This window comes from Talpa occidentalis, unplaced genomic scaffold, assembly GCF_014898055.3.
Source record: "Talpa occidentalis isolate TD23 unplaced genomic scaffold, MPIMG_talOcc4v2.1 talOcc4.11, whole genome shotgun sequence".
Lineage (NCBI taxonomy): Eukaryota > Metazoa > Chordata > Mammalia > Eulipotyphla > Talpidae > Talpa > Talpa occidentalis.
Genome location: NW_023601104.1, coordinates 72,559,151 through 72,581,002, shown reverse-complemented (window position 1 = coordinate 72,581,002; position 21,852 = coordinate 72,559,151). Strand labels below are relative to the sequence as shown.

The window sequence follows — 21,852 nt, the reverse complement described above, 5'->3', positions numbered from 1 at the left end:
AAGTGTTCTTGTCTCATGCCCCCAAAATCATATCACACAAATTAATTTAAAAATAATAACAACTCCTTTCCAAATCCTAGACACTAAGAGTATGTGGATCCCAGTGGCCAAGAGACCAAGAGACCAAAGGCTATGTCATGGTGTAATGAAAAGAGAAGGCTTTAAGTGTTGGTTATTCGGCTATTATTGTTCAGCTCCAAATTCATTCTCCAGAGGGAGGGGGCCCAATGGCTCTGGTGGTATGTGATGTGATAACACACATCTGCTTTAACATATAAAACCAACATTACTGGGCTTCCCTGGTGGCACAAGGGGTTAAGTCTTAGCACTATGAAGATATCTGCAGCCGCTGCAGCACGAGTTTGATCCCTCGGCCAGAGAGCTACACCACATGGTGCTGCAGACCTCTCCTGTCTCGCCCTCTGCTCCCCTCAGCAGTGTATAGCAAAGAGCTGATATGACTGGTCTAAGAGAAAGCCAAGGCATATTTTACAAAAAACACCCAGTCACTCTGCCTGTTCTACTCCCCATTCTATCTCTGGTGAATCCTCTTACCATCCCCACACCTCTGGCCTACACCCCAGTTCTTGTATGCATAAATAAATATAACTCTTCAAAAAAATACCTACATAAAAAATAATACGTATTTTATATATTAAATATTAATGAAATTTACACTTTAATACACACTCAGCTCAGTGATGCTGAAAAACTACTTTTCTCTTTTACCAGTTAGTTTCCTTAAAGGTACCAGAAGGACAAACTTGGTTGTTGCAAAGAGTATTACCTACTCTAGGGTAATGCTGCCCTCCACCCCAGTGTAGGAGTTGGGGATAGACAGAAGGTTTTTTCTGGCACTATCAGAATTATTCCTCAGAAGTAGTGGGAACTTCTTCTGGAAGTCAGGCAATACCCTTTCCAGAGGTTTTGAGTCCAAACTCTATTCTAAGCTATTCATCGTTGCTGAGAACCTATGGATGATTGTTGCTTTCTGCAATTATTGTCTCTAAGCCACTCAAAAGTTTCCCTTTTGCCTTTTTAGCATTCTAACAAGTTTATAACCTGTTCCCTACATAAATAACTAGTGTGGCAGAAATATCTATTGTGGATTGTTTCCCTGCCCAGATTCTATTAATAACTACAAGATCATGGGCTAAATGGTGGAAAAAATAAGCATGATCTCGATCATTTTGGAAAACTATGTCCCCAAAGCAAAATAAACATGGGAAAATATTCATTGCCTCTGCCTCAAAATAGGTGAAGAAAGGATATGGATGCAAGAAATACAGGTGAGAGAGAAGGAGGAAAGAACACAACCTTAAAAGGTACTATACCAAAAAAATTATCAGGTAGAAAAGACATTTTAGCCCTGAAAAACACAAGGGTTAATAAAAAATCTGAAACAGGGCCTCCCCAGTGGTGCAGCAATTGAGCACTGGGTTGCAAGGCTGCCCGCAGCCTCTGCAGCACTGGTTTGATCCCCGGCCACCAGGCGAGAGTCCCACATGGCGCGCAGACCTCTTCTGAGGCCCGCTGCTCCCCTCAGCAGTGTACTTCGTCAGTTTGCCTGCTCTGCTCTCCGCTCTGACTCTGGTGAATTCTCTTGCCCTCCCATGCTTCTGACTGTACCCAGTGCTTGTATAAATAAATAAATAAATCTTTTTAAAAAAATTTGAAACAAATATAAATTTTCACTTTAAATAATAAAAATAACAGAATTTAAGAAGTGGAAGCAACTTTATTCTTGTGCCCTTCCATTGTTCAGTTTTGTTATATCAGCTTTATATTGAATTTGAAATACTCAACTTTCAGAAAGCTGCTGAGAAATTAGGAAGGGTCCAAAGAAGATTACAAAACTGATGAAAGTGACAGACAATAGGATCCATGAAGAAAGGCTCAAAGAGCCTAACTTTTTAGTCTAGTCTAATGAAAAGAAAACCACAAGTCAATATATTAACTGGTTTACAATTTAAGAATTTTGACCAGCTATGCTTTCTCATCCTTGCAGAAGCTTAAAATGAGAGCAAATAAAGCAAATGAGGACAAAAAGTAGAATTTCTCAGACTACTGACTCTCCTTCAAATCACCAATCTTTAATACTTTTTGCACAGTAGAATGCCATAGAATATTTAAAAAAAGAAAAATGATGGTGGTGCCCAGGATGCTAATAGCAAAGAGCTGATATGACTGGTCTAAGAGAAAGCCTAGGCATATTTTACAAAAAACACCCAAATGCTGTTAATATACTGACCGATGGACTGAAAGCCACTTACTAGAACATTGCATAACTCTGCTATTCAAGGTATGGCCTAAGGACTAGCAACATCCAGGTTACCTGGGAAGTATCTTCGGCCTTCTCTCAAAATCACTAAGAACAATCCACATGTTAACAAAATCCCCAAATATCTATGCACATTAAAGTTTGAAAAACATTGTTTTTTAACAGTTTAAAAAGGGTGTATGTATGTGCCCAAACTGCAGCCTTAAAATTAACTAAGTTGAATTTTTCTAAAAGTTTCATTATTTTACTTTTAAAGTCTATTAGAGTGTACTAAGAATACCATTTTAGCTAATGAATAACAAATATTTATTCAGCCTATTTTATAAGTATTCAACATATGTCTATAAAATAGGTATTTTTATAATCCTTGTTTTAGAGATAAAACTGAGGAAAGAATTATATAAAATAAGTAACTTACGCCAGGTGACACAACTAGGAAGTGAAAAAACTGAGAATTAAAACCAGATAGTCTGGGCCTCCCCAGTGGCGCAGCGGTTGAGCGCTGGGTTGCAAAGCTGCCAGGCGAGGGTCCCACATGGCACGCAGACCTCTCCTGACGCCAGCTGCTCCCCTCAGCAGTGTACTTCGTCAGTCTGTCTATTCTACTCTCCGCTCTGGCTCTGGTGAATTCTCTCACCCTCCCACGCCTCTGACTGTACCCAGTGCTTGTATAAATAAATAAATAAATCTTTAAAAAAAAAAAAAAAAGATAGTCTATTTATAAGCTTATGCCTAACCATAAAATAATAGTTTTTAACAATACCATTCCTAAACATTCTGAAATTATTCAGAAAGAAATTATAATTACTGATAATAACACGAGAAGAGTAAGGGAAAAAATCAATGTGCTTCTCTCATTAAAAAATAAATTAACAGTTATAATAGTGATATAGTTAAATCAGAGATGTTGGAGAAAACAGTAACTCAAGAAGTTACTTCTAACATCACTAACACCAACATTTTGGGTGAGAAAAATACCAATACTGCATGAGACCATTTGGGGAAAAATTATTGGTAATAATTATTTTTGTTATTGGTAAAACCCCCTATTCAGAGATACACTCTCCTCAATAACTCCTCAATTCACAACTATAACTGCTCCTACAACTATCACCACCTCTCTCAAGGAAGTAAAGAATATGAGGCTATGATTAGTCTCATAATGAAACAGGCATTAAGTATCAATAGTATAGTCTGATTTTTGTCCTCCTCTGAAACCTATGCTCCTAACGTCTAAAAAAAAAAAAGTCCACTCTCTTTCCATCTGTAATTACAAAAGCAAAAATTCTAGTCCCAGTGAGGCCCAAATGTTACTTTCAAAAATGTTGAAGACAACTTTTAAAGGAAAGGTCAAATGGAGGTCTCAATAAAAGGCCTACCAGAAAATTTTAATAATTCAAGTGAATTCAAAATAGCACAACATAACAGCCAAAGTTCTCAGAGATAAATAATATTATTATACTAGCAAATAGATTGAATTTAAAATATGCACAATTATATCCTGAGTATTTAAAGCAGAGCAATAATTTCTAAGGGGGCCTCTCTGGTGACACAAGGGGTTAAGACCAACCTATGAAGCTATCGACTGCCACTGCAGTATGAGTTCAATCCCTGGCCAGGGAGATACCCACATGGCGCAGCAACCTCTCCTGCCTCGCCCACTGTTCCCCTCAGCAGTGTATTTCCGTCAATCTGCCTGTTCTGTTCCCATTTGTCTCTGGTGAGTCTTCTCACCCCCCACAGCTCTGGCCTGTACCCCAGTTCTTGTATGCATAAATAAATAAATCTTTAAAAATAATAATTTCTAAGATCTGTTAGCTTCAGTCAGTCCAACCATATTCCTAAAAAATGTGTACAATACCTTTGTCACAAAACCCTACTGACCCAGTTTTAAAGAAGTGAACAAAATTACAGATATGAAAAATAGAGTTGCTTAACCCATAGAGTTATTAAAGTGGATGCTGGAATCGGAAAGATTTGGGGGCTAAAAACCCTCACTGAAATGTGGACTTCAATTAATTATGACTTGAGGCAATAAAAATAAATAAATAAATAAATAAATAAATAAATAAATAGGTTCCTTTGGGTAAAGTTTTACTTGAATATCTAAGAAAACTGAGGTCCATGTCAAGCACCATAGGAATGTAACTTTATTTCCCAAAGAGTACAAGAAGCCAACATACACAAAACCCAAAAGGAGAGTATTCTTAGTGTTAGGGGGGAATGGGGCTGCCCTATAACATTAGGAGGGAAGGAATCAGTAAAAAACAAACACACACACACACACACACACAGAGAGAGAGAGAGAGAGAGAGAAAGAAACTGGTTATTTCTAACATGATTAACAAAATAACCTATACCAAATATCCTTAAAAAGTTCCATCAAGTTTTAAGTATTCATAATAGTTATGTAAATTATTTGCATTTATTTTTAAACCTTCTAGTTAGCACCAGAAAACTACTCTATTTGCCTTTCTACCTAGTATCACAATATAGTAAGTCCTCACATAACATCATCAAAAGGTTCTTAGAAACTGCCACTTTAATCAAAGAATATAACCAAAGCAGGTCCTTGAGTAACTGTTCTGTGCTGGCCAGGATTGCTTTCTTCTCATTAACACTATAAGGAAAACAACAGTATTCTTCAAGGCCCTGCTACAGTGAGTGTTCTTTGTCCTCCTTCCTTTCCTACCCTATTCAAAAAGACTACACTGCTTCAATAAAGTGATATATTGTGAAAAAATTAAAATTACCTCGAGTGATATTTACTAAATACTAACAGAATGAATATCCCACCCTTCCCATCTTCATACCATTGAAAGATCATATTTATTACATCTCATGTATAAAAACAAATGGAAAAAATTTACCACCTCCATCACCAATAAAATTAAAAGATTATTAAAATAAAGAAAAATAAATACAATAAAAATTACTAGAATCATTTTAATTCATCATGAAGAATAAATAAAAAAGATAATTCTCAAACTGTACAATGTATAATCATAATACATGATACATGAGCTAATAAAATTGCAGAATTTGGGTTCCATGGCCAGAGATTCTGATGCATACCGTCTAAGTTTCTAAGAACAATCCCAAAACTCTACAATTTAACAAATTTACCATGCAAATTATCATGAATTAACAAATACTTCACCTTCAAACCAATTTGTATGTGAACAGATAGGTAAACTTTTATATATTATTCAACACTAAGAAGGAATTACTAGCTATTTATGAAAAGACCTGGAGAAAACTTACAGTGAAAGATGCCAATCTAAGAAGGTTACATACTATTTGATTCCAAGTATATGACATCACAGAAAAGGTAAAACTATAGTGACAGTAAAAAGAAAGATATTTTCCAGGGTTAGAAGGGAGGATATGGGGATAAACAGGCAAAGGTGGTGTAAGGTGGTATCTCAATGTGGTTTTAATTTGCATTTCCTTGATGGTAAGAGATGTTGAACATTTTTTCATAGGCCTGTTGGCCATTTGCATTTCCTCTTTGGAGAAATGTCTTTTAAGTTCTGCCCATTTCTTGACTAGATTTTTTATTTTGTTTTTGTCGAGTCCTGTGAGTTCTTTGTGTATCTTTGTGATCAGTCCCTTATCAGTTGACTGGAGTGCAAAGATTTTTTCCTAATCGGTGGGGTGTCTCTCTGTTGTGGTTAATGTCTCTTTTGCTGTGCAGAAGATGGTTTCACTTACATAAGGAATATAGGAAAACCCAAAAAGACATCAGTGTAAAAAAATAATAACAGTACAAAACACAACAAAGCAAAACCGGACAATTATAAATCAGAGGCACACTGCAGGGGAGGAGGAGGGAGAGGGATCAGAGGGAGGGAGGGAGGGTGAGAAGGAGGAGCACAGGGGACTGAGGTGATGGTGCACGGGTACATCGGTGAAGGAAACTCTATGGGGACTACACCTGAGGGGGTGGGGAAGCAAATATTGTTTAAAAATGAACAATGATGTAAAAAAAATTAATATTAAAAATAAATAAATAAAATCAAAAAAGATAGTGGGTGAAGCTATGCTTATGTGGGGGAAGGGACCATACAAAGATATCTCTGTATCTTAATTTCACTGCGAACTTAAAAATGCTTTTAAAAAAGTTTAAAAAAAAAAAAAGTAGACTGTTATACAGCTATTATCCTTATTAAGAGATAAATTGCTTCTAGGGGGTCCTTATAAACAACCCTAAGAGGTAATTGCTATTATTTCAAAGTTTTGCAGTTAAAGAAATAAATAGGGTTTAATAACTTAGCTAGGCACGTAAATTGTCCAGTAATAGTTAAGGAGCAGAGACCAGATTGAAAATAATCCATGTGATTACAAAACCTCAACTCTTTAACCCAGGCTAACTTCCTAAAGCAGCACGGCAACTCGGTTAAGTGCAGAACCATTCACAATCATAACCACCCTTTACAAGAATTTTCCTCAGTCATCCCCAGGTCAATCAGAGCCTAGGCACACTCTCACAAATGTTCCTCTACAATTAAGAGCCAAAGAAGCACAGCCATAAGACTATGACAGATGCTAAGAGCAGGTAATTAAAATAACCAAAATTAAGTATAGGTTAGTAATGAACTACTTTGTATTAAGGAAATGTTCTAATAGATATAGTACTTAATATGCACTTTAGAATCAAAAATCAGTAATAACTCCATGACAAGAGTCAATGTGACTGTTAACCTTCTAGCACATATATAAACAAACAGATTCATGGAGTCTAGTCTAAAATCAGTATGTGTTATATGTTTAACTCAAAAGATATAAAGTCAGTCTCATGACACTCCCCATCTAAAAGCAGAGTCTTAAGAGTCTAAGATGACACAGGGATGTCAATTCAAATCTATACTTCATCCACACAAAATAGGAACATAACAAATATGAAATTTAAGCCCATTTACCTGCTTTCTACTCAAATTTTATAAAATCTGACTATATTCCTAAATTAAGTTTTGTATATGAATGATATATTTTTAAAACCCCTGCAACTTTTCTCACATCTGTGTTTCCTGTTAACTCCCAAGTGACTATTATTTTCTTTTTTTCTAGTATAGTTCTGGCTTGCCTGTTCTTATCACCCAGGCACAAAATGTTAACCACTGATTTCCACAAACCTTCCTTACTTCCACTTGAACCGAGACTACATTCACAACAAATAAAATACAATTAGTCACGGAAAAAGAAAAGACTGTATTTATACACTGATGACATCAGACTTCCACTTAAATGACAAATTCAGAAAATGGCTATTACTGGTGATCAAAGTTCATCCTATTCTATTAAGTTGTACAGAATAAAACTTGCATTTTAACAAGTTCACAGAAGTTTTACACTGTTTATTCCTTTTATAAATCCTGCAACTTTGCAGATAACTCTCTCAAGATTTTTTCTTAATTAAATGTATTAAACTCTTAGCAAAACAAAACAGGATACATGATACAGAACAACATACAAATAGACCTCAGCCAGGAAGAACACATACTTCCCACCTGTCCACTCTCTCCTTACAGGAGATCAGATCTTCACTATCTGTCCTACATAAACGAGAGGCTCCGGTCACTGGAGTGCTGCTGCCCTAGAAGCCCCAGTAGCAGGAAGAAGCCAAAGTGTGAACACCCCCTTCGCCAGAGATCTGCTCGCTGACACATAAAAGAAGGTATCTCCATTATCTAAATTCTAACAAAGAATGAATATTACATTTTTAGAGTTAAGAAACATCTATTTGTGGCTTTTTTTATAATAAGTTGGTTGTTGCAGGTTTTTTGGTTGGTTGTTTTTTGAGGGGAAGCAGATTTTAGAAATTCCTGCCTGAGAAATGTAAAATTAAACATTAAATATTAAATCCCACAAAAAGCAAATCAGTGAGGTTGTAAATGGTTCCAGAGGCAGAGTCCTTGAGGCAAAAAACTTCATATACAAGACTAAGAATTCTATGCTTCCCCTCGAGAGGTCTGACTATGAAAAAGCCTAGCGCTCACATGATAGCAGAAACTCTTTAGAGTCCCCTGGAAATTCTTCTAACTGTAATACCCTCAGAACCGCAAACAGCAGAAAGCCTAAATATTTGGTAAATCTTCCCTGACTCCTTTTTTTACTGAGAATAAAAAAATATGTTCCCTCCTGAACAGATTCTCTGAAAACAACTAAATACTGATGGCTTTTGGCCCTAGATTGCCCTACATTCTTTGTTTGCTATACATAGAAGGTAACAAGTCATTTATCTATAATTCAGTAAGAAATTTTTAGTGATTATAGCAACAGTGATCTTTTAATCTTATAATGGCACATAAATGCACAATATCCAATAAGGTAGTCAAGTAGCTACATATGGCATTGAGCTTCATGTGAAAATCTGAAATGCAATGCTAAAAATATAATACATACACACCTATTTCAGACAGTAGAAATTTAAGAATATAAAACATGTCATTAACATTTTTCTATTAACTAGATGAAATATTTAAAATTTATTAGATTAAATATATTATTAAAATTCAGTTCACATGTTACTTTTTTTACCTTAAAGAGGATACTAGAAATGTTAAAACATGTGTAGTTTACATTATATTTCTGCTGGACAATGCTAGTTTATGAACTAGGGATTCTAGCTCTTACTAAACTATTCCTATATTCAATTTTCATACTTATTTAAAATCATAAAACCTAGTCATCACAACAGTCTAACCAAAATTCCCTTTCCCTGATTTGAAAGTAAATTACATTCATGTTCCCGCCTTTCTGACAACTTCAATCAATCTTAAAAAGCTGAATAAATTCTGTATTTTACCTCCTCCACCTACTCCACTCCACCCAAAATAACTGACTTTAAAATATTTATTTTTAATAAATACAAATATTGGATGATTTCACTTATGTGTACATTATATCAGAACAAAGCAAAGAAACAAACAACAAAATAAAAATAAATTAGTGAACATTTATAACCAAACTGAGGTGACCAGATGTGAAGATATCTATATATCTTTTATCTCTAGGTTATCACACATAAAGAAAATTTTTCCCAAAGGGGCCTCTAGCATATCCCTAAGAAGTAATATGTGGCAGTATAAGGGTTTGTGGTCTCCAGAATTAAATAGCCCTACCAAGAATCCTGCCCCCACTGTGTAAAGTCCTATAGCTCTGTTCCTTCATCTATAACAAGGGTAAATCCTATTAGGTTATCATTTAATATTAAATTAAGATTTCACTTAACTAATATTTAATATTAAAATATTAATACCATAGGTGGTTGTGAGACAATATAAGAAAGGTATTTAGAACAGCATCTGGGACTTCAGTATTAATAAAAGTATTAGCTATTATTTTATCATTATTGCCTTTTTTGTTTCACTTCCCCAACCTATCATTCTCGCCTTTCTATTCTTGGCTGCCCCATCAACAGGTTCTCCTCTTAGTAAAGCCTTCAGCACATCCAGAAAGATGAAAAGAATGAAGAGGGAGGTCATTTGGTAACAAAAACAATTCCAAACCCAAGCGTGCATAAGACAGTATACTGTGACTCACAAAAGAGAGATTCCACACAGAGAAATAGTCAAACTAAGTCTCGAAACCCTATAAAAGGTACCTTCATGGGACTTGGAAAAGATATTTCTAAAGTCCCCCCTTTAATTCTGTCTGTCCCTGTCAAGGTATCCAGCCCAGGTATTAAAATGTGGAACCTACCCCACTGACAAAAACTAAAACTTACATATTTTTGGTGTCAACTTTACTAAATTATTAAGTCATGTGTCTATACACCTAAAAATCAACAGCCTTTAACCTATAACTAGTGGAGGATCAAAGTTTAGGCTTTTATTGCATTGCAACCCAAGTTAAAATACTATCCACTCTTACTTAAAAAGCTCAAAGAGCAAAAGACGTTATGTGCAAAAGTCAAAATGCTCACTTTATCACACGTGGAATACCAAGTCTCATGGACTTAAGAGTAGATTCAAGTTTGTAAAGTCATATAAAGTCTTTAACATAAGTAAAACCTACACCAGCTGAAACTCTCACTACCTTTTTTATATTCTGTCATATGTTTTAGACATTTCCATTATATGCTTTATTTCTTATTTCCCCAAAATTAGAAAGGATCCTAAAGTCAGGATTATATCCCTCTGAATTCGAAGGTCTACAACCCTGATTCTGATATATTAGATATTAAAATATTTGTCATGCTGAATTGAAGTTACAGTATGAAAACAACAGTATTTACCTCCAGTTATTCAGTAGAATAGACGATTCAGTAGAAACTTCAGTTTTTAAAGCCCTTTCAATATGATTTCATTTGATCGTCCCAACAAAATGACATCAAAGCCATTGTCTCATTTTTTTTTGCCAAGTAATCGAAGCTGAGAAATCTAAGTAGCAAATTCTAAATTACTTGCTTTTTCGCCTTTAATAAGCAAATACGTAGTCCAAGACCATGACGGTCATAAGTGACAAAACAAGAATGATACCACACTATATCACATCATACTAGACTCTTTCTCAGACAATCAGCAGAAGGAAGAAGACAAAAGAAGACAAAGAAAACAAGGTTTTGATAATGAGGTAAAAGCATGGCCAGCCCCTAAGTAAAATTAAATTGCATTTCACATTTCATATATCCTATCTTACTAAAGTCTCAAGGTATTATTTTCCTTTCTGAAAATTTCTCTGTTACGTTCCCACCTTACCCTCACATAATTATTTGTACCTCCACATTAAAATTATATTCCATCGATCTCAAATTTCACCAACTATCTTCTCTCATACCTGTAAGTCAATCTATATATTAAAAGTCATACAATTTTATAGTTTCCTTATAATCTCTTAATCAATACGTTTTCCTTTTCACGTGAATATGCCAGTATTGTCTCAAATAGTTTTTGTTCAATTTTACCTTCTCTAAAAATAACCTATTAAATGTCCACATTCTGCTGTATATCCGCAGTCTCAAGTGAGAAAAGAACTGGCAGTTTCTCTATAAAAGAACCTGCAATGAGCTATCAATCAACATTAGCTGACATCTAATATTATAAAAGCAAAGTTAACTGTATACCTACTGTCATTCCTGGGTTCATATTTAGAATGGTCTATAAACCTCCTATTTAACCAATGACTTAAGGCAATTCACTCAACTGCTCTGAATCTGTTTCCTAATGCATAGTAAAGAAGTTAATGTAAATCTTTGGGAATTTCTTACAAATCTTGAAGAGTTCCTAAGTCAGAATTTAAATTCACATTTACCTGCTATTAGTTGATTGTTTTATTGCACACATTTGCACATTTTCTGCCCACTATATTTGAAAGTGAAGAGCACACATCTTTATACCTTATCACTTTGACTACAGTGGTATGTACATACAGTCAAGTTTCATTTGCTTTTCTACCTGAAAGTATTTAATTGCTAGCATGAGGAGAAAACGTGCAACCTCCTAATGTGTGATTAAGCAATAAATCACTATAATTTTGAACCAAATCCTGAGAAGATAACACCATGAAATTAAGGTCAGAATGCAAGTTACATTATTATAGCCCATGATCGACATCTAGCAGAACTAACATCTGCAAAAGAGATGGTAATTAATTGGGACAGGATGTTGGCCCAAAACCTGCTTTAATCATAACAGAAAATTAAACTTGTGAATGAGAGCCTCATTCCCAGATCATAAAGCCACAAGGGAGAGTGAAGAGAGCACTACCATGGCTGTGAATTTAACTTGAGATTTATTAAAACAGAACTTGATTAAAATATTTACCAAAGTTGTACATAGACAAGGTTAAAAGGTAATTTCCTATTAGAGTAAAATTTGCAGAAATATTTTTAAGGGCAGATATAAGATTTAGCAAATATTTTCAGTCAACCTGTAATAATGTCAAGATTACCTCAAATTTGGATTGAAGAACTATTATCCCTCTATATAATTTTAGCAGATACCCAGATCTTTGTAAAAATCCCTAACCACACTGTGTTTGGAATACATATACATGTATAAAATTCAATGCAGAAACAACTTGACAAAAACCATGTAACTGTACATAGTACAGAGGGAGAACTTAAAGGTCCCGGAAACCTTAATAAAATGTCACACAGAATCACCACATGCGCATGCAGTTAAAACATAAGGCACTACAGTTTCTGGAATCCTGAACTCACCAAAACTTTTCAACTAAATTTGGGTTACTCCGGGTAAGGAGAAGAGATACAAAAGGGGAGTGAAGAGCCTTAAAAAAAAAAACCCTATTTTGACAAAATCTGCAGCTGTAATTACAGCTGTTCTGAAGCTTTTCTTGGAACTGCCCAATTACTTTTTTGTAAAATAATAATAACCAGAAGTGGCTTTAATGAACTGAAGAATTTGATAGGAGAACTTCTTTATAGTTGAAAGCTATTTTTTGCTATATAATTAATTAAAATTTTATTGTTTTTGCTCTGTAATGGATAAGAATTGTTACATAAACGCAAGCAGTTTTCTTGGCTTCCTTGAGTTCTGGAGTTTTTAATTTTTTTTTTTTTTTTTTTTTTGAAGAGACAGTACAAATTCACTGCTTTCCTTTGGTATTTTTGCAGAAGCTTGTATTTTCCATTTCTCCTCTCATGCTATGCCCTCCATTTTACATAACTATGAAAAAGGCCTATATCCCAAATTCTATATACATATATATAGACAACACATAGGTTTATTTTGATAGCATTCCAATTCTATTCCCTAGTAGTGTATTTACTTTAAAAAAAAAAAAAAAGTTACATCATGCACCAACACAAATGAGGTTACACACATTGTAAGGCTCATTTTTGTGTTGTATTTTAGATATGACGGCCACCTCATTTAATTCCTGGGATAATTATTCATTCAAAGGGACAATATTTAAAAATTACGGTGACATAAAAGCAGAGAAACAGACAAAACAAAATAAAAATAACCTAGTAAACACTGATAACCAAACTGAGGTGACCAGAGGCGAAGAGGGCGTGAGCAAAGGCATTTGAATATACATTTTTCCATAGAAGACTTACAAATGGCTAACAAGTACATGAAAAGTACTCAACTAACCATTGAGGAAATGTAAATCAAAATCACAATGAGATATCACCCCAACCCATTAGCGCAACTATCATCAAAAAGACATGTGATAATAAGTGTCAGCAAGGATATGACAAAAAGGGAACCCTTGTACACTGTCAGTGGAACTGTAAATCAAGGCAGTCGCTATGTAAAACATTATGGAGGTTCCTTGAAAAATTAAAAATAGATCTACGCTTGATGCAGCAATCCTACTTCTGAGTAAATATCCAAGGGAAATGAAAACAGAATATTGAAGGAACACAGACACTTACATATAAATTGATGCATTATTTACAATAGCCAAGTTATGGAATCAACCTAAGTGACATAAATAGATGAGGATCAAGGTGAGATGCATATCTCTCTACATACACACACACACACACACACACACACACATACACACACACCATGGAAAACTATACAACCATGAGGGAAAAAAAAGAAATCCTGTCATTTGCAACATCCTAGAGGGCATTATACTAAGTAAAACAAGTCAGACAGAAAAGACCAATACCACACGGTATCACTTAAATGTGAAGTTAGATTACTAAAAACAACAAAAAAGTCAAATTCATAGGAACCATTGGTAAAAAGTGGTTGCCAGGAGCTAGAAGATGGGGGAAATAGTGAGTTGATAAGAGGATACAAACTTTCAGTTATAAGACAAGTCTGAGGATCTCATGTAAAAGGTGGTTCCTGTAGTTAATAACACTATATCATGTAACTGAAACCTGCTAAGAGAGAATTTAAATGCTATCACACAAAAAAAGAGATAAGCAAGTGAGGTGATGGATATGTTAATTAACTAGATGGTGGGAATCATTTCCCAAAGTATACAACTATCAGGCTGGCACAATGTAAACTTTAAGTATAATTTCATCAACTATATACCTCAATAGAGAGGAAAAAATTGACAAATCTGTGTAATTTTTGAAATAACTGAGTTGTTCATTTTTTAAAAAGCTCTAAACAACTGAGATTGTATTTTGCATATTGTTACTTTTACTTATGGATAGCAGAAATTTCTACAAATACGTAAAAAGCAAATGAAAATACTTCCTTGAGAAGAAATCAAAAAGGGCAAGTCTTTCAGAATGTACAAGATTAAAATAAATAAAAATTAAAAAGTACTTCAAGAAAATTAAAGTTAGGATAGTGAACTGAACATTTACTTCATATTACCAAATGTTACAAGTGAAGGAAAAAGAGGTTTAAAGAGCAAAGTAATATATTATTGCAAAGAATGGATTCTTACCAGTGACTTACTATTTGGTTATAGACAGATCTGCTCTCTCCTCTGTTGAATATTAGTAAAAGAAAACCACATTATTGAAATTGGTAACATCTTTCATAACAAAAAAAAAGCCATAAGACTTTCTCACAATTTTTGAAAAAGTACTTACGTATTCATGACAATGTAATCAAAATATTGATTACATCCGACACATGCACCTACAGAGCCTAACAATAAATGGAATATATTTCCCAAAGTGATGGTAAGTATTGCCATATACAAATTAACAGATATATTATCTTCCATAATTTTTCATTCAAACTAGTTTGATCTCTAGTGAGTTTGATTAAGTAAGAAAGAATAAGTAACTTGCCTCTTTTTCTATATTCTGACAAGTTAGGAGGAAATTCCCCAATAATCCCAAATACAGCGGGTAAATATTTCTACTTCCCTAGTGTCTGAATAGGCCATTGTCTTCCATGGATGCTAACATAGCACTGAGTTTAAATTAAAAACTAAGCAAATTTTATAGAGGATGACACACAGGATCACAAAGCAACAGAAAAACTAGCAGATAATAAGAGGATTAACACATTCAAAGGAGACAAGGATAACTTAAATTCAAAGCATAGATTATTTTTACAGATTAGATCCACCCGTAGTCAACAACTAACTCATAAAGGAAAAGAAATTGCATGAAGCACAGACAATTCACCAAATTCAAGAATGAACATTATTAAGCACCAGTTATTAGAAATAAGTAATGTATTACAAAGATACAAGAGAACAGCTGATTCATTCAGTCATAAACTGAGATCCCTGCAAAGCACAGGAAGGTTGCTTTTGGAACTTTGGCTGCACAAACCAAAGTTTGCAAATCAGCTATCAAAAATGATCTCTTACAACTTCTACTAGAATCATCACAAAAGGAAAAGGCAAAATGAAAAGTCAATTGCAATTTAAGCTGAAGATCTAAAATAGCTATTTCAAGGCCCCATTGGAATCTCTTTTCCAGTCATATGTCTACTTTGAAGCTTTTCATTATCATTCATTACTTTTTCCTCTACTGCACAGCAATTATATAACTGGATTCAAAACACTAGAAAGTCGGGACAAATTCTTAATTGTTCTTTGATGTGCCATAGACACACTGCTTTCTGAGATCAAAAGCAAGACAGGACCATAGATAGTGATATGACCAGGATAAAGAGTCCCTCTACTTGAGGTAAGTGTGGGGGAAAGTGTACAGTGGGAGAAGACTGCAAGAGCCAACAACAATACAGGAAATCTACTGTGAAGGCACTGAAACCCTGAGATTTACCATGTACATTTTAATGTTCTTGGCCCCACATAATCGCTTCTCACCAACTTTCTTGAAATCCAAATTGCCTTATGGCTGGTAATCTACAAAATCAATTCTCTCAGACTCATTCTTAACCAACTATTCCCCAAATCAGCTGAAATTTGGCTCCTCCTCTCCTGCTCAAGTCTGATCAAAACCTCTACCATCCTTCCCCAGCCCAGAACTCTCCTTCAGAGCCTTCCCATTTTCGACATTTTCTAATATAGTCTTAGGCGAACAGTGCTCTGGTTAATGGTCTTTCAAACTGAGAAAAGTCCCACAGTTCAGCGCAGCAGGAATCTGCTTCATTTTTGTTTTCTTGAGGGGTTCCAAGGTAACTGTGGGCACTACTTCTGTATCCAAATATAATCACTAGTGAAATAGGTAATAGAAAAGATTCCACTGGTCATTTAAAAAAATCATAAACACAAACATTTATTAAGCACCTAACGATAATGCTCTCTACATAATTATCCTCACTACAATCCTTAGGATAAATATTCTTATGAAAATTCTACACATGAGAAATCAGACACTGAGTTTAAGAAAGATACTCATATAAGTTTATAGCAATACAGGCCTACATTAGAACCAAAACAGATATCAAATAAATAATCTAACTTTAGACCTATGGACCTGGAAAAAAATAAAAAGAACAAGAAGAACAACAACAGATAAAACCAAAAACAGAGAAAGAAGAAAATATAATTAAAAGCAGAAATAAATGAAATAGAAATCAATAAGATAATGCAAAAGATTAATAAAACCAAGAGCTAGTTCTTTAAATAAATAACCGAAACTGATAAACCTTTAGCTAGACCCATTTAGGAAAAAAAGAAAGAGAAAATGCTAATAAATTATAACCTTTAGCTAGCCCCATTTAGGAAAAAAAGAAAGAGAAAATGCTAATAAATAGAATTCAAAATAAAACAGAAGAAACAACAGATACAACAGAAATAGAAAGGATCATAAGAAACTACCATGAATATCTTCACGACAACTGGATGACCTAAAAGAAATGGACAAACGCTTAGAATTACACAAACTTCCAAGACTGAATCAAAAGAAGAAGAAAACCTGAACTAAGACCAAATATAAGCAAGGAAACAGAAACAATAATCAAAAGTCTCCTCCCTGCGATCAAAAAAAGTCCAAGAGTAGATGGTTTCATTAGTGAGTTTTACTAAGCCTTTAAAGATGAATTAATGCCTCTCCTTCTCAAACTTTTCTGAAAAATTAAAGGAGAAAGTTTTCAGACATAATTTATAAGGCAGATTATTACCATGATCTCAAAAGGAGATATAAAATTACAAACCAATATCCTTCATGTACATGGATGCAAAAAAATCTTAGCAAAACAAATTCAACATTACATTGAAAGAAAGGACTGCACATCATGACCAGGTGAGAATTATTCCAGGGATGCAAGGATAGTTCAATATATACAAAATAATGTAACATGTCACAACAAAATAAAAATTAAAAACCATACAATCATATCAATAGATGCATGGAAAGCATTTGACAAGATTCAACATCCATTTATTAAAAAAAAAAAAAACTCAGTAAAATGGGGATGGAAGAAACATACCTCAACATAAATAAACCTGCAGCCAACATCACACTCAATGGAGGAAAAATGAAACTTTTTCCTCTAATGTCAGGTACAAGTCAAGTCTCACCACTTACTATTCAACGTAGAACTAGAAGTGCTAGTCAGAGCAATTAGGCAAGAAAAAGAAATCCAAATTGGTAAAGAAGTAAAGCTATCACTATTTGCAGTTGACATGACGACATACATAGAAAACCCTAAGAATCCACTTAAAAAAACTACTAGAAACAATAAATCAGTAAATTGGCAGACTATAAACTCAACATAGAAAAAACTATTACATTTCTATACACAAACAACATTCTACCAGAAAAAATTCAAGAAAACAATCCCATTTATAATCACATCAAAAAGAAGTACCTAGGGAAAAAATTTAACAAAGGAGGTAAAAGATTTATACAACAAAAATTGTAGGACATTGTTTAAAAAATAGACGACATAAGGGATAAATACTTTTGGCTCATTTGTCATAAATTAACATAAGTCCATATAAGTGTGGATTTGTTTCTGGATTCTCAATTACATTCCATTGATCTGTGTGTCTTTTTATTGCGATACATGCTTTTTGGATTACTATATATCTGTAGTAGTGTCTGAAGCGGGAGAACATGATGTCTCTATTTTCTGCTCTTTTTTCCTCAGGGTTGCTTTGGCTATTGGGGTCTCTTATGGTTCCCTATGAATTTGAGTAATGTTTGTTCTATTTCTTAGAAAAATGACATAGGAACTTTTATATGGAGTTCATAAAATCTCTATATTTCTTTGGGTGAGATCGTCACTTAAGACTCCATGCTTAAAAATTCTTCAACTGAGTCATCCATTATTTTTACAAAACTTCCTATACATCCACCAAAGAGACTTACGTATCCTATAACTTTCTCCCATCAGTAATGTTATGTTATGCTGACCATAACTTTATTTAAAACAATTGGACTTAATAAAGATTTTATCACTAAATACATGTTTTGGGGACATATTTTGGCTTTTTCTCTATTATTTCATATCTGAGCTCAAAAATTATTATAACTTCAACCATACCATATGGTAACCACTAGCCATATGTAGCTGTAAGAGGACTTAGAATAAGACTAGCAAGATGAAGAATGTAATTTTTAACTTGATTTAATTTAAACATCCACACATGGCTAGTGGCTACCATAATAAACAGCAATGACTGTTTATGTTCTCTGGTTCTTTAATCCCAATTTACCACTCAAGAAACCTGCTGTCTGTTCCTCTGTTCCTTCCGCCATCTTCTTTGAAACCAAACTAATAAAGTCACTAGCAGTGACTTATCATTCATTTCCTACATGCCACACGCCCTTCTAGAGCTCAAGCTTAGACCTAGAAAAGAAACCCAACATGAGCAGCAAATCTTAAATCATAATTTATACTTATTTTTCTTTAAATATACTATTAATATATTTATTTTGGTTTTAGTTAGAATAGGGATTAACAATATGGTTACTCTTTTATTTTTTATTTCACAATCAATGTATAGTAAATTTCAACCCATCCTCAAGATAATTGTTCTAGTTGACATATTAAGTGTACTCATCAAATTTTAAGATGATGTATACAAAGAGAGTATATCTTTGAAAATTCATAAACTATAAATAAAAGCTTGGAAGAAAATCGAGTCTTTTTCTTATTTACACTGGTAAAAGTCAATTTAATCCACCTCTATCATTCCATGAAAATATAAGCAATGGTCCTCTGGGTGTCAGTCCTCCACCCATGCCCACTGGAGGCAGTTCATTTCACTAACCAGAGTCTGAATTTTCCATTCCAACATGGTCCAACTACCTATCCCAGTGCCCATTCCTTTGAAAACACTAAGAAGAATGTCTGTGTCAATTTTCACTATAGCTAATCACCTGTTCTGCCTGGAACAGGGATCACACTCAGATTGACCTTAGCCCCAGCAATCACAAAGTGCACATCTATAAGAATGGGAGCCAGTAGGTGAAAAAGTTCATGAACTCAAGGAGCACAAAGGACACATCACAGACATCAACTGTGCTTCCAAGAGAGACCACATTGTCACTTGCAGGGCAAACCACAATGCCTATGACTAGAGTTAGAAAGATGGTATCTGGAAGCCAACCCTGGTGATGCTGATAATTAAACCCACTGCTACTTCTGTCAGTTGGTTCCCACTAGAGAACATAGTTGCTATGCTAAGTGGAACAGGGCTCATTCCTGTTTGTTACTTCCATTCTGAAAATGACTAGGGGGTAAACAAGCATGTAAAAAAGCTGATTCACTCCACAGTGCTCAGCTTGGACTGGCATCCCAGCAATGTTTTGCTGGCAGCAGGATCATGTGATTTTAAATGCAGAATGTTTTCTGCTTACGTTAAAGAAGTGGATAGAAAGCCAGTCAATACAACCTGAGGCAGAAAGATGCCTTTGGTCTGTTGATATAGGAGTTTGGTAGCAGTATCACTGGTGGTTGGGTACATGGGGTTAGCTTCCCCACTAGCGGCAGCTGCCTGGCCTGACTACAACAGGACAGCACTGTGTCTGTTGCCAATGCTTTAAAATGCGTGAAGGTCTCAACTCTGAAAACAGAGTTCCTGCCCTTCCTAAGCATATCATTTGTCTGAGAGAGGAGTGTTATGGCTGCTGGCATGATTGCTGCCCACTGCTCTTTAATTATCATGATGTGGCTGCTTAACCTTCATCTCCACGCTAGACACTCCAAAACAGAGTAGGCAACATAACATGCGTGCCAAGAAACACTTCCGAAACATGGACAAGAGGGTCACAACTCAAGTGTTCATTTACGAGATGGACAAACAAGATTGTCACAAATTTTTGCACTGATGGAGCCATGACAATTTGGGATTTGAAGACTTTAGAGTCTTCTACAAAAGGCTTTGAGATAATGTGAAGCAGAGTGAGCTTCCAGGACCAGCATGACAAACTGACAGATGCTGCTGAAGGCAGTACCACCATTTTGCTTGATGGTGAGGAAAGCCAGTCACAAGAACACACAGAAGACATGTCTTGCAAATAATGTTTTTGTGTTTTCATTTGAATATAATTGGTGCAAGTGTTGGTTTTTTAAATCACTGCTGCAGTGATTAGGATTTTGCTTTGGCTTTTGTTTGTGCTATTTCATTCCATTCTTGACCAAAGCTTCTCTTAAGGAAAATTGTCACACTAAAAGGAAAGGGTTGAGAGGCGTGTAAATGGATATAAAATTAAATAAAAATACTGAATGTGATTTTTGAAAAATACAAGTAATTCCAAAATACAATGACAATTCTGAATTTCTTCCTGACCAGCAAGGACTCGGTGATTTTTTTCATTGCTACCAACACAAAAAAAAGGTTCAAAAATCACTGACTGCAAGAAAAAGGCTTTAATGATTCATTCCTTATACTTTGAGTCAATCATCATAACTTTAATACAGAAACAAATATGCAAAATCAACTGCCTGCCTTTACAATCCCCACTGATGACCAAGAAGCCAGACATAGAGTTAAACAACAGACACACTCTCCAGTCTTTGCTTCTCCAGGATGCATTCTTTAAAAAGAGACTATAGCCCAGCATTGACTTCCTCTGTGCATAGATAGCATAAATGTATCTTTAGGTCAAAGTAACCTAAAATCAGAAGCCCCACCCTCCAAGAATAACTACATTTTTAATCTCAATGACTCAGCGTTCCTATTTATACAAATTAAATTCAAATTATGATGGTTGGAACAATTCTCAGCAACCCTACTTCTAGCCAACCCTGTTGGACCAAGCATTTTCCCATGAGGGCATGGGTAATTTGTGGTGCGTTATTGGGAAGCTTTCATTAGGAATATTGCTTTTTCTCCTCTCTTCCTGCACACCAATTCTATTAAAGACCTATCACAGTAAGAGTGAGTTTTCTTTGCCTTTGTGCATGCAGATGGCCAAATCCTTTTAGAGTGTGTAACCCTTAACAGTTTGGGGTTTGTGGGTATTCCTCAATTGCATGCTAAAAACCCTGGAATAAACATCTACTTAAGAGATTTTCCTCTGACTTTCTAACTTTTGACAATATCATGGTTATTAAAGTTTTCCTAAACTTTAATTATATTGATATATATAATTTTTATTACAAAGGCATTATCACTTCACCAGTCAAAATTTCTCTGGAATTCTCCATTTAATTATCACAATTTATATTTTCCTTTAACAGATTATAATGATGAAAACTAGCAAACCCTAAAACTGAGTTCTTTTTATTTTTTTAATTTTATATATTTTTTACATCATTTTTCATTTTTGCATTTTCCTCTCGGTTATAATCCCCAAACGATTC

At 34.7% G+C, this 21,852-nt stretch overlaps 1 protein-coding gene and 1 pseudogene across 7 annotated transcripts in view; one reads left to right on the top strand and one right to left on the bottom strand.

The window, feature by feature from the left end:
- The window catches only part of FUT8 (fucosyltransferase 8), a 206,528-nt gene that overhangs the window by 140,340 nt on the left and 44,336 nt on the right, over positions 1-21,852 (bottom strand). The gene's annotated exons all lie outside the window — the stretch shown is intronic.
- On the top strand, positions 18,644-20,442 carry LOC119238111 (actin-related protein 2/3 complex subunit 1A-like; annotated as a pseudogene).